This window comes from Ceratotherium simum, chromosome 21 (assembly GCF_057802395.1).
Source record: "Ceratotherium simum simum isolate JZ-2026a chromosome 21, ASM5780239v1, whole genome shotgun sequence".
Taxonomy (NCBI): domain Eukaryota; kingdom Metazoa; phylum Chordata; class Mammalia; order Perissodactyla; family Rhinocerotidae; genus Ceratotherium; species Ceratotherium simum.
The window spans coordinates 50924238-50936804 of record NC_141920.1 but is presented as its reverse complement, the minus strand read 5'-3'; the positions used below and the strand labels follow the sequence as shown (position 1 = coordinate 50936804).

General features: G+C 39.4%; 1 long non-coding RNA gene across 1 annotated transcript in view; it reads right to left on the bottom strand.

The window, feature by feature from the left end:
* The window catches only part of LOC147914313 (uncharacterized), a 29871-nt gene that overhangs the window by 7592 nt on the left and 9712 nt on the right, over positions 1 to 12567 (bottom strand). The window lies entirely within an intron of this gene.

Genomic DNA, 12567 nt, shown 5'->3' with positions numbered 1-12567 from the left:
CTAAGATATTGATTGAAAAAGAATCATGAAGCTTCTGTTGAAGCCATTTCTGTTAGGAACATATATCTTTATGGTTCTTGGCCATCTACTATCCTTGTTGATCTTGTCAGTAAAGGTGATGTTTCCATGTTCCACTTTCTCTATGCCTATTGTTCATTTTGAGGGGAAGGTCAGTACAGCTATGGAGCCCTTATGCCTGCTCCAATCTGACTTAGTTTCCCTCCACTTGGTGCATCTCACCATCCTCATAATTCCCTTTGCCTCTTACGTTGGATTTCCTGTTTTCTGTGTCCTACATAGTCCCATTTTTTATTCCCTCTTTTTGGTGCCATGCACCCTTGATTAGGTTCCCTGTAAATGTGTGAGGTAAAAATTTTAAGATGGTTAAGTGTCTGAAAATGCCTTTATTCTCTTCTCCCATTGTCAATAGTTTGACAGCATGCAGTTGGATGTCATTTTCATTCAGAATTTCAAAGGCATTGCTCTACAGTCTTCTAGCAGCCATTTTTATGTGACCAGTGTCTTTTTCTCTCTTGAAGCTGTTAAACTTTAGTTTCCCCACAGTAGTCCATGATGATGTACCTTAGTGATGGTATGTTTTCATCCCATGTGCTTGGCCCTCTTTGAACCCTGCCAATTAAAATCTTATGATCTTCAGTCCTGGAAAATGTAATTACTTCATTGATAATTGCTTCCCCACTGTTTTTTCTTTCTTTTTCTGGAACTCCTACTATTCAGATGTTGGACCTTCTCTACCAACCTTCCACTTTGTTTAATCTTTTCTCTCCTGTTTTTCCATCTCTGTTATTTTGTTTTTGGGAGGTTTCTTCAACTTTATCTTCTAATCCTATTGATTTTTTTTCCTGCCTGCCATCCTATTTTTTAATTTCCAAGAGCTTTTTTTGATTTTTCTAGATGTTTCTTTTTAATAACATTCTGTTTTTGTTCTGAGTGTAATATTATCTTCCAAACACTTTTTTAAGTTTTTGAAAAATCCACAGAATCCACTATTTCTTCAAATTTGCTGTAATCTGTTTATTTGGATCTATCTGTTCATATTAGAGTCTTTCCTTAAATGCCCTGTAATTCTTGGTTACTCATGAATAAGAGGAGGGATGGAAATGCTGATTGGAAGCTCTGCACAAGTGGGTGGATCTTGTCAACTCAGAGCTTCCTTGACTATAGGGTATCTGGGTAGGCTGTTAGTTGGAGAACCTCTGAGGTCAGTGTCTTAAGGTCTTTCCCTTTGGTCTGGTTTTCTAGAGAAGAATCTCCATCTCCTGACTGGAGGGGGGAGGTCTGATGTCAGCACCGGGGAGCTGCATGGGAATGAGGTGGGGTGGGACGGGGTATGCATATGGTCACTTAATCTCTCTGTTTCTGGTTGTACCTGAGTCCAATTATGTGTGGTATCCCCCAGTTTAGAGACCCTCTGTTTTACTCTCTCCAGAGAAGCACCACAAATTCTGTTGAGTGAGGACTTCAGGTTGGAGTGGGGGCAGGGATTGTATTTTGAACACCTTTTACCCCATCCTCCTTAATTCAACTACCCCTTCTCCTTCAAGACTGAGGTATCTGGTGGTGTCAGTGCCTGGATCTTTGGAGGAGTCTTGCTGTGTACCTCAGCATTCCTCAGCTTTTATGACTGCTAGTCTAGACTCAGCTTTCTTGGGTCTACTAAATTATTTGCCATTTGTCTACAGGCTTTCCAGCTTCCAAAATTTTCTTGTTGCCTGTTTTCCTGACTCGTGTGTGTGTGTAAATTCCTTTACTCTAGGTGGGTTTGGGGCAGAAACAATATTAGCTGTGTACTTCCTTCTATCACCTTAATATGGACACTGTTCTTTTCTATTTTGTGTTCAATGTAGGTTAAGACCACAAAACCAGTCCTGTGCCCTATAGCACTACCCACAGCTGCTCATTTGAAGTGGAGATTCATAGCATGCCTGCAGCTTTTTTGTTGTTGTTGTTTTGAATTATATATACAGCTTATTTCTTAAGATCTCTTCAACTTCCTTTTTCTCTATATTCTTATTTATGACATTCTTTGGCTTGACTCTCATCATGATGGTGGGTCTCATTGTCCTTTGTTCCTGAATTTTCAACATTGCTTGGATATAAATACCTGTTTTGATTGACAACTCAGTTCCTATGATCACTTCTAAGATAGTTACACTGTCTTCGATTTCTTTTTAATTAAAATCTTTCTGAGAGGGGGATATTGAATTTATACTTTAAAAAAATTAACTTACTCCTAGCAATGAGCTAAAATTTTGCCAGAATAAAACTATTTTTTTAACCAGTTATGACATATATAACAATACAGTTATTTCCACTGGATTTCATGGAAGGTGTCATTATTTTCTTTTTATGGGGCTTCAGCCTGACCTATGGATAAGATCCTAAAACCAAACTTTTATAAAGTGACAGAAGATAAAATGGCTTAAAGAAATTATGTTTATCAAGTTATTGAAACGAGAATGAAAAGTGACTGCTTAATGAGTACAGGGTTTCCTTTTGTGGTGATGAAAATATTCTGGAACTAGATAGTGGTGATGGTTTCACAGCATTGTAAATGTACTTAATGCCCCTAAATTGTACAATTTTAATTTTAATTTTTGGGGGAGGTACAATGATTTATGCATCTTTATTTCTTTATTGAAGAACATCAAGAGCTAAAAAATTGGCAGACTAACACAGTTCATCACAGATATTCAAAATTATAGAAGCAGAGAAGAGAAAACATCTGTGACAATGATTGTGAACTAACACTGAAACGGAAACATTATTTGATCTCAAATTACTTCTTTTAAATCAACTTGGGAAATGATGTAACTACACTTAATTCCTCTGAGAAGAACTGTTCGGTTTCAATCATCTGCTAAATTAAGCAGCAGTGATTATAATGGACATTTACAACAGACCTGATACAAAAGGGGATGATAACTTTATGCATAAAACAAAGTCCTGGGAGGCGACTGCATCTTGAAGATGAAGTTCAAAATTAAGAGAACAGATTTTTCAGTGTATGGAACTTGAGGGGTGGTGAAGGTCAAAGTGCAACACCACATTTCCTTAAGTTCTTTGTTTCATTTTAAGAAAAACAGCTACCAAGTTCTATCAAACTACCGTTTTTTCAGATTCCTTCTTTTACCATATCCCATCAGACCACTAGTTTTCCTTTTCTTTTTCCTGGTGGTAATGTAGATTTTGATTCTTAATTCGTTTTTGTTTTTTTTTTTATTTTTATTTAGTTTATTTAAACTAAAAAAATACATAAACACAGGTCACCCATTTCTCCCATCCTCCACCCCCTGCCTCTGGCAGCCACCAATCTGTCAATCTGTTGTCTGTGTCTATGAGCTCAGTTTTTGGGTTTTTTTTTTAATTCCACATATATGAGAGATCATATGGTATTTGTCTTTCTCTGACTTATTTCACTTAGCATAATGCCCTCAAGGTCCATCCATTTTGTCACAAATGGCAAGATTTCATTCTTTTTCTGGTTGAATAATATTCCATGGTATGTATACCACAATTTCTTTATCCATTCATCCCTCGATGGACACTTAGGTTGTTTCTGTATCTTGGCTATTGTAAATAATGCTGCAGCGGACATGGGGGTGCATATATCTTTTTTTTTTTTTTTTTGTGAGGAAGATCAGCCCTGAGCTAACATCCATGCTAATCCTCCTCTTTTTGCTGAGGAAGACTGGCTCTGAGCTAACATCTATTGCCAATCCTCCTCTTCCCCCCCCCCCAAAGCCCCAGTAGATAGTTGTATGTTGTAGTTGCACATCCTTCTAGTTGCTGTATGTGGGACGTGGCCTCAACATGGCCGGAGAAGTGGTGCGTCGGTGCGCACCCAGGATCCGAACCCAGGCCGCCAGTAGCAGAGTGCACGCACTTAACCGCCAAGCCATGAGGCCGGCATCATATATCTTTTCAAATTAGTGTTTTTGTTTTCTTTAAATAAATACCCAGAAGTGGAATTGCTGGATTATATGGTAGTTCTCTTTTTAATTTTTTGAGGAAAACTCCATACTGTTTTCCATAGTGGCCGCACCAATTTGCAATCCCAACAACAGTGCACAAGGGTTCCCTTTTCTCCACATCCTCGCCAACACTTGTTATCTCTCGTCTTTTTGATAATAGCCATCTAATAGGTATGAGGTGATAGCTCATTGTGGTTTTTATTTGTATTTCCCTGATGATTAGTGATGTTGAGCATCTTTTCATGCACCTGTTGGCCATCTGTATGTCTTCTTGGAAAAATGTCTATTCAGATCTTCTGTCCATTTTTTAATCAGATTGTTTTGTTTTTGGGGTTTTTTTTTGCTATTGAGTTCTTTATATATTTTGGATATTAGCCCCTTATCAGATGTATGATTTGCAAATATTTTCTCCCATTCCATAAGTTGCCTTTCATTTTGATGTAGTCCCACTGGTTTATTTTTGCTTTTGTTGCTTTTGCTTTTTGGGTCAGATTTTAAAAATCATCGCCAAGACCCATGTCAAGGAGTTTACCACCTATGTTTTTTTCTAGGAGTTTTATGTGTTCAGATCTTGTGTTCAAGTCTTTAATCCATTCTGAGTTAATTTTTGTGTATGGTGTAAGATACCAGTCCAGTTTCATTCTTTTGCATGTGGCTGTCCAATTTTCCAGTTTTAAATTGTATAATTTTAAATGATTTAAAAGTTAAATTTTATTATGGTTTATTTGTTGGTGTTCATCACCCATATTCCACTTGTGGGGTTCCTAATAATTAGAGATATGTATTTAATCTATTTGTACATCTCCCAAGCTTGAAAACTTAATGAAGTAAATAAAGTAGCAGTTAGTAAAATACACTTTGAAAATCACACATACAGTGCTTCACTGAGTGTCAAGCAGATGTTGGTAAAATAAGATATTTACAGTGCTCCTCTAAAAACAGCTCTGTTGTTATATTTAACTCCTTGGAATGAGCAAGTTTTGTGGGAATTCAGTGGGCGACTCCTTCTAAGAATGACAAACATCATGGAGCTAGAGAACAGTCAGTCCATTCAATGCCAGTGAAGCTCCTGAAATGCTTGTCAAGGCCCCACAGTACGAGAGCCTGGCCACAGCCAGTCCTACTCTCACTAGGTCTACCAGATTCTCTGCTTGCCCCAGCATGTGTTAACACCCCAAAGAAGTGTTGGACATTGTTGTAGGTTAAAGAAAATGCGAGGATCAGATTTGGAACACCAGATAGTCAGATATAAAAACTAAACAACTTAATAGGAAACACGCATGTAACTGGGGTGCCAAACAAGGATGAAACTGGGATATAATCAAAATGAAACTTTCCTGTCACCTATTGTTCCTTTAACGTTGACTCAGGCGGGGGAAGCTTTCTCCCTGTCAATGCAAGAAGGCTAGATGAAAACTCCAGCCCTTCCACTCATTCCTAAGAAATAGTCCTATGATCACTTTAAGTCATGAACGCAGTCTTGATTCAGACACGTAAAGGGTCCAGGCCAACAGATGAGTCCATACTTCAATCTTTATTCAAGAACAGGACTGCCCAGCACCCTGCCTGTCCCCCCACAAGGCCTGTGCTTCCTAGGGCCTCCCTATGGGCATGAAGTATGGTTTTCTTCCATACTCATCTCTTCCTTGCGAGCTAAGGGGAGGGGTGGGAGGGTGGACAGGGAGGTTCTCATTTGGTTGGAGCCTGTTACTCTCATGAGTTAGCTCTAGAGCCTGCAGGCCCAACAGGTTTTCATACCTGACTACCTTGTGGGCACTTCTGGGGGCTCTTTAGAGGCCCTGCTAGACTCTTCCAGCTGCTGCTTCTGCTTCTGCATCCCTTCTCCAGCAGGCTGCCCCTCTGGCCTCGGTTCTAGCAGGCCTCTCTACCACTGACTCTCATCAGTGGGATCCCCTTTCTCTTCCAGGCAGTCCGCTTGGAAAGGACTCTAAATGGCTCCAGATCAGCCTTTCTCCCATGTCTTGCCCCATCAATGAGAAGCAAGTTACACCCAACCCACAGCCCTCCATTGTCCCTGACTCCCCTGCCACAGGCCCCTTGAACTTGGATTCTTTCTGCAGGAAATGCATGTCAACCTCTTAGAGTTTTACCATTGGATCCCATTTTCTAGGTTTGAGGTCAAAGAGGTAGTTTCTCTACCACTCCTCAAGGGGATGGGATTCTCAGGCTGCAGTAGCTCTCTCCAGAGAAATACCATAAATTCCCTTCCACCTCCATCTCCACTTTCTCAACTCATATTTGTGAAATGGGTGAGGGAGCTCAAAAGTTAGGAAACAAGTTCTTGAGTAACTACCTTGAAAACTCTTCTAGGGAGTCTCACACTAACTTTGATATTTGATATCTACTGACTTAGATCTCAGTTTCAATTTTGACATCCTGGTACACAAGCAAGAAAGAGTATGGTACAAAATAAATGAACACTTCCTAAAAGAATGTCAGTAAGGGAGCTGCTGTGCAGTGGCTTCATTGAGGATGTGAATCTTAAGCTGGGTATTGAAGGAAGAGAAAGATTTGACTGGGGCAAAGAAGGGATAGAACATCTGCAGAAAGAGAATTCAATGCAACACAAATTTACTGGAGCCCTACTGAGTGCCAGGCACTGAGTGCTAAGCAATCTGGAGGAGTTCACAGTCTCCAAACAAGGAAAGTTATCAGCCTGGTTGAAGAAAGGGATCTGAGTAGGGGATGGTGAGAAATGTAATTTGGACAGGTAGGATGGACAGTCAAAAGCAGGCTGTGAATATGAGGCTCAGGGGTATGGAGAAAATTGTCATCAACATTGTAGAAAAGAAGCAGGTAGAGCTTATGTTTATGTGTTTATGGGCTTGTGTGCATGTGTGTAATGAGATGCATGAGTACATGTGGTATGGGGGATGTGAATAGTGCAGTGAAAGTATATATGTGAGAGTGTATGTAGAGGTGTGTATATGTGAAGTAGGTTGTGTATGTATAGGGTGTGTGCGCATATGTGTAGAAGAGGTGTATATATGTGTGCATAGTGAGGTCTGTGTGTGGTGGGATGTGTTTGAGTGGTAGGGAGTGAGTGTAGAGTGTTGTGTGGGTGAGTGTTTGCAAGTGTGTGTAGTGGGCTGTGTGCATATGTATATGTGAGTAGTGGGGTGTGTATAATGGTGTGTGTGTGTAGGGGAGGTTTGTGTGCTTATGTAGTGAGGTTGTGTGTAAGTACTGAGAATTTTTCTAGGGGTGTGTATGTGAATACTATGTGTGTTGAGTACTGCAGTATATGTATGTGAATGTGTATGTGATTAATGGATGTTTTTGAGTAGTGAGGTATATATGTAGTGGGAGGTGTTTAGTGGAATTATGTGTGAATGGTGGGGTGTGTATGGAGTGGGGTTGTTTGTGTGAGGAGTGGGATTGCATGTGTAAGTGTGAGTAGTGAGTATGCACTTTCTTTATAGTGGGATTGTGTATAGTGGGGTGTGTAGGTGGCATGGGGTGTGCCTAGTGGGGTGTGTGTGTGTGCTTAGTGTGTGTGTGAGTGGTTGGGTGTCAGTGCATGTAGTGCTGTTGTGTTAATACAGTGTCTGTGTGTAGTGGTGGCCCAATAAGAACAATGTGAAAAACAGATGGTTCCTTTATTGGGTTAAAACTTGCCTGGGTCAGAGAGAGACATAGAAAGGCTGGGAATCTCCTTTAATATGCGGACTAGGGATGTCAATCATTTCTCTGCCAGTCATTTCCTCTGAACCCCCAAAGCTCCTGCTTAGAGGAGTTCCTGTCCTTGGCCTCTTCTCTGAACTTCTCTGGCTGGTCAGTTGGCAGCTGCCAAGTGACCCAACTGTGCAGGTTGTATTCTTCCCACAATTTGGGACTCAGAGACTCTGGTTTAGGGGTTACAGTCATGAATGCCCATGGGGGCCAGACCAACATGAGGATGAGCCAAGTGGGCTAGGGTGAGGGCAGAAAAGTGGTGTGGTCATGGCAAACCCAGGGGGAGTGCCCATAGGAAGGCCCTGAGCATCAAGCGAAGCAAAACAGGTCAGAGGCAAAGCCATGTCATTCCTGGTTTGTGAACTCAGCACATTCCGCTCCTGTTGAATGAACTCTTTTTTAAAAGAGCAAATGAGAATCAAAAAAGAATCATAAAGGGGCCGGCCCGGTGTCATAAGCAGTTAGGTGCGTTCGCTCCACTGTGGCAGCCTGTGGTTCACCGGTTCGGATCCCGGGCGCGTCCCGACGCACCGCTTGGCAAGCCATGCTGTGGCGGCATCCCATGTAAAGTGGAGGAAGATGGGCATGGATGTTAGCCCACGGCCGGTCTTCCTCAGCAAAAAGAGAAGGATTGGCAGAGGTTAGCTCAGGGCCGATCTTCCTCACAAAAAAAAAAAAAGAATCATAAAGACCTTTATGGTGTAAAAATTAAGGCAAGAATTAGGAAAAAGATGCTCAGAGGGGGAGGAGAAATGGAAAGAAATGTTCTTGATCTGACATCTCGGGAGGCAGGAATCTACCTTGTGATGTCAGCTGCTTCTCTTTCTGATCAATTTGATTTTGAGGTCTCCAGCATTAGCACAGGACCAGATGTCAGGTGGAGCCTTCTTCAGTTGTAGAATATGCACCCAAGGTTTGACACCTTATAATTTAGCAGCAGTGTCCGTGGTGAAGAGCACTTGGTAGAATCCTTTCCATGAGCCTCTTTATTTTTATTTGATTTTGGAAAATTATCAAAAATGTCAAAAGCTTTGAACATTAGATTAAATAGGATCACAGATCGTTATGAAATTATAGTTAATTATCTATTTAACCAAAGTGACAATAGAAGATTTTAAAGGCAAATGCAGAAGGTTACATAGTTGTGAACAAAACTTAACTCTTTTAATTTGGAGAAGACTCAGTTCTCCCAAGTAATCAAAGAAATGATAAAGACAAATGAAGCACAGGACATTTTGATAAAACACAAAATCTTTGCTTTCCAGGTAGATTACCCAAAAGGTAAAGAAAAACCTTACAAAATCTCTTTTCAAGAGCAGACCGATAGTCCAAGAACACTCTTTCCATTTAATAGAGAGAAAACCAAATTCTAATTTTGCACCAATGTACTTTTGATATTAAAACTCATGCTTTAAAAACTTTAAAAAATTCATTCCAATCTTAGCCATCTTGATCACACATAAAAATCCTTTCCCAAGATTCATTTTCCACAAACCATCTACCGCTTTTTTATATCCATTCAGGCTTTGACCTTATTTTCCTCTTTCTCCTTCTGAAACAACCAGACTTCTACCTTAAGATAAAATTACTTTTTCCCTTAACAAAAATGTATCACCATACCTCATACCTGTTTTTACCCAAAAACACATTCTACTTTCCTTACCTACTTTTCATACACAGTTGTTGCCTTTCTCCCTTATTATTTCTAAGTAGTTTTAATTACATATGTTGATTAGAATTCTTAACACTTAGAATCCTCAATTCCTATTGAGAACAAAGAAGTAAGCAATTGGAGACTGTCTGTTATACTAGTATTCTGTGGCTTGGCAAGTTTACAAATACATTTTATAATTTCTAGAAGTATATTCTTGCTCATAGTAACTTTTTCAATGTGGCACAAAACATATTTACTAATAGACCCAAATATCCACAGTTCCTCTGTAATAAGAAGCCAAAAGTAGATAATGTTCAGTAATTAATGTTTCAGTATTTTATCTTATTTGGAAATGATCTAGATATTCAATAAATATCCATCATTTAACTTATCTCAGTATAACTTTAAGGTTTCAGGTTACCAAAAAGATTTTGGAAACTATTTTCAAGTGGACATACCATAAAGCATAATTATTGTTGAAAAGTTCATTTATTAACTTTTATCTTATATCTATTTAATTTCCTTGTTCTTAACACTTATGTTTAGATTAGTCATTAAAATTTCACAAGACATTAAACAGCTAACCATCATCTTAAGTTATCTTTTTTGCTGACAAATTCTGTAACAGACATAACGTGAGCTTATTTGACATCTAGTAAAGCTAGGTAGAATAAAAGTATTATATTTAATGCTGATGACTTTAAAGACATGCTATTTTAATTAAACTGACAAATATAAACTAGCTTTTATTTACTGAAGATTATCCTAGATCACATGAACTTGAAAAACATTTGGGTTAGTTTCTACATTTCTAAGACTATACTTGATTTATATAAATGCTTAATTTTCTTTAGGCCAATTAAATAGAGCTCTTTACAAATTAATTTTGGTAATACAATCCAGAGGTAGAAAAAATATCACACATCTATCACATATATATATATGGACATACATAAACATACAGAAAGATGCAAACAGAGATCTTATAGCTTTCATTTTAAAATTTTAGCCATGAGATAGGTATGATAATGCAAAATTGACTAGGTTATAAAAGGACAGTTGGATCTAAACTGTGTTTCTGGCAGATGGCATAAGTTAAGATTATCTGCTTAGATGCCGTAAGCTTTTCACTAATATTTGTGGAGAAGACTTTTAAAATTTTTCATAAGCTTAGTTTCCAAATAGCTTTTTTTTTGTTCTTCTGATTAGAATTACCTCCCTGAAGTTTGCATTTCAAAGAGATGGCCCTTGGTTCCTTTAGAGAAGACCAGAAAAAACATTTACATATCAAAGGCACAGAGAAAGAATGTAAGTTTCTCCAAGAAGGAATTTGTTTCCTAAATCCAGATCTTTTAAAATATCTACAAGCCTTTTGAGATGAATAGGGGAAGTCTGAGGATTGACAAAAAGGATAGGTGGGCTTTGAATTGCTTCCAGAGCTGCATTTCTGTTCTTGTAAAAATTCAATTTGTAAGATAAGCACAGTTATTTTTAATTCCTCAGAGAATTGGGTTGCAACCTGAATGATATCAAGGGGCTAACTCACCCATCCAACTACATTTTCTTCAATTTGCTTCTTTATATCAGGGAGAAGATTTTCAAGTAAGTTGAAAAACAAAAGATTCCTATGTTCAAGATTTAGAAGTATATGTCTTTGGAAGATTTTACTAAATCCTTCCACAGTGGCTTCAGAATGTTCTTTTTTCCCTTTGGGTTCATAGTTTCATTTTAGCTTAGGGGAGAAGACCTAAAAAAGGTTCCTATCAGGCGCTGAATATCAGCTTCCAATGTGGCCAACTTCTGACTATAGAACTTCTTAAAAGAATTCCTTCAGATACCTCGTCAGGTTTCATTCAGCCATGACAAACAGTAAAAATACTCTTGGCAGTATTTAACTGCCCCTCCAACCCACACACTTTTTTCTTCTTTTAAGCCAAAGGTATACCTATCAAGTGACTCAACAAAAACCAATAAGCCTTTTATGACTTATCCATGTATGCAAGAGGCATTCCCAAAGAGGATGCAAAAGATGTAGCCCTCTCAGATCCAGAACCACTGCCAGAGATAGCCAAAAGAAAGAAAGACTTAGACAATTCCCCTAAAAGCTGGTAATAGTTGGTTGGATCCTAGCTGCAAATGGAGTGCAACCCACATTTCTGTCTGGCCATATTCTCAGTGCTCCCAACCTGACAGCTGAATAAGAATCAATAACCTGCCTGCTCCAGTGTAGGAGATCAAGATTTGGCCACCCTGAAATATATCTCTTTACCTTGATTGTTTTCTCTGAGGGACATTTGACCTCCCCCACTAACTGCCTAAAGAATTTGACATGGTGGGTCCTTCCTGGAACAGATCTTCTATCATGATGGCTGTAATAATAATGTAAAATAGATGTTACAATGGGAGGGGCACCAAGCCCCTTTTATCAAAAAACTCTATCTCTCCCTGACCACATTATCTATAGATGACCCTGAAAAGAATTGTCCTCCTGCCCTCTGAAGTCCCAGGCCACTACTCACCCCCAACACGCTCCTCACCTTCAGCTGCAATACTTAAGCAAGCAGCTTAGACAGAGGGACGAGTTGCTCATTTCTGAGTTTCTCCCATGTATACATGTTATTAAACTTGGTATTCTTTTCTCCTGCTAACCTGTCTTGTTGATTATTTGGCCAGCCATAAGAACCTTAAGGGAAAGGGCAGAGGGAGATTCTCCCTCTTCCCCCGACACCAGGAAGGCAGAAAACCAAGCCAAATTCTCAGGACACAAAATGAGACAAACAAGAAAGCAACACTGTACCTGGGAGAAAAAGGATTGATAACCCATGTGCACCCCAAAACCAAATTTGCAAGAGTCTTAATTTGGAAAGGAAGGGACAATGTGCAATTTTACCTTCCTCTCTTGACCAGGCACTACAGAGTGAGATCCAACAGAGCTGATTCTAGTAAGAATTCTCACCCTTCACCAGCCTCTGCCAGTTTTCCCAGGATCCCATCTGCAGGCTCTGGGGTGAGTGGGGTGTCCTAGCAGGTTCCATCTGGGTTGCCAGAAACTGTAGAGAAGGAAAAATGACCTTCCCACTCCACTTTACAGTGGGTTCTTGGCTGAGACCCCTTTTCCTCTAGGGCACCTTGTAAATGGATAAGCTTATCTAGGTTAAAATTTCCTACTGTGGCCACTGTAATTCAAAATTACCCTTACTGAGATCTCACCATTTTTGCAAA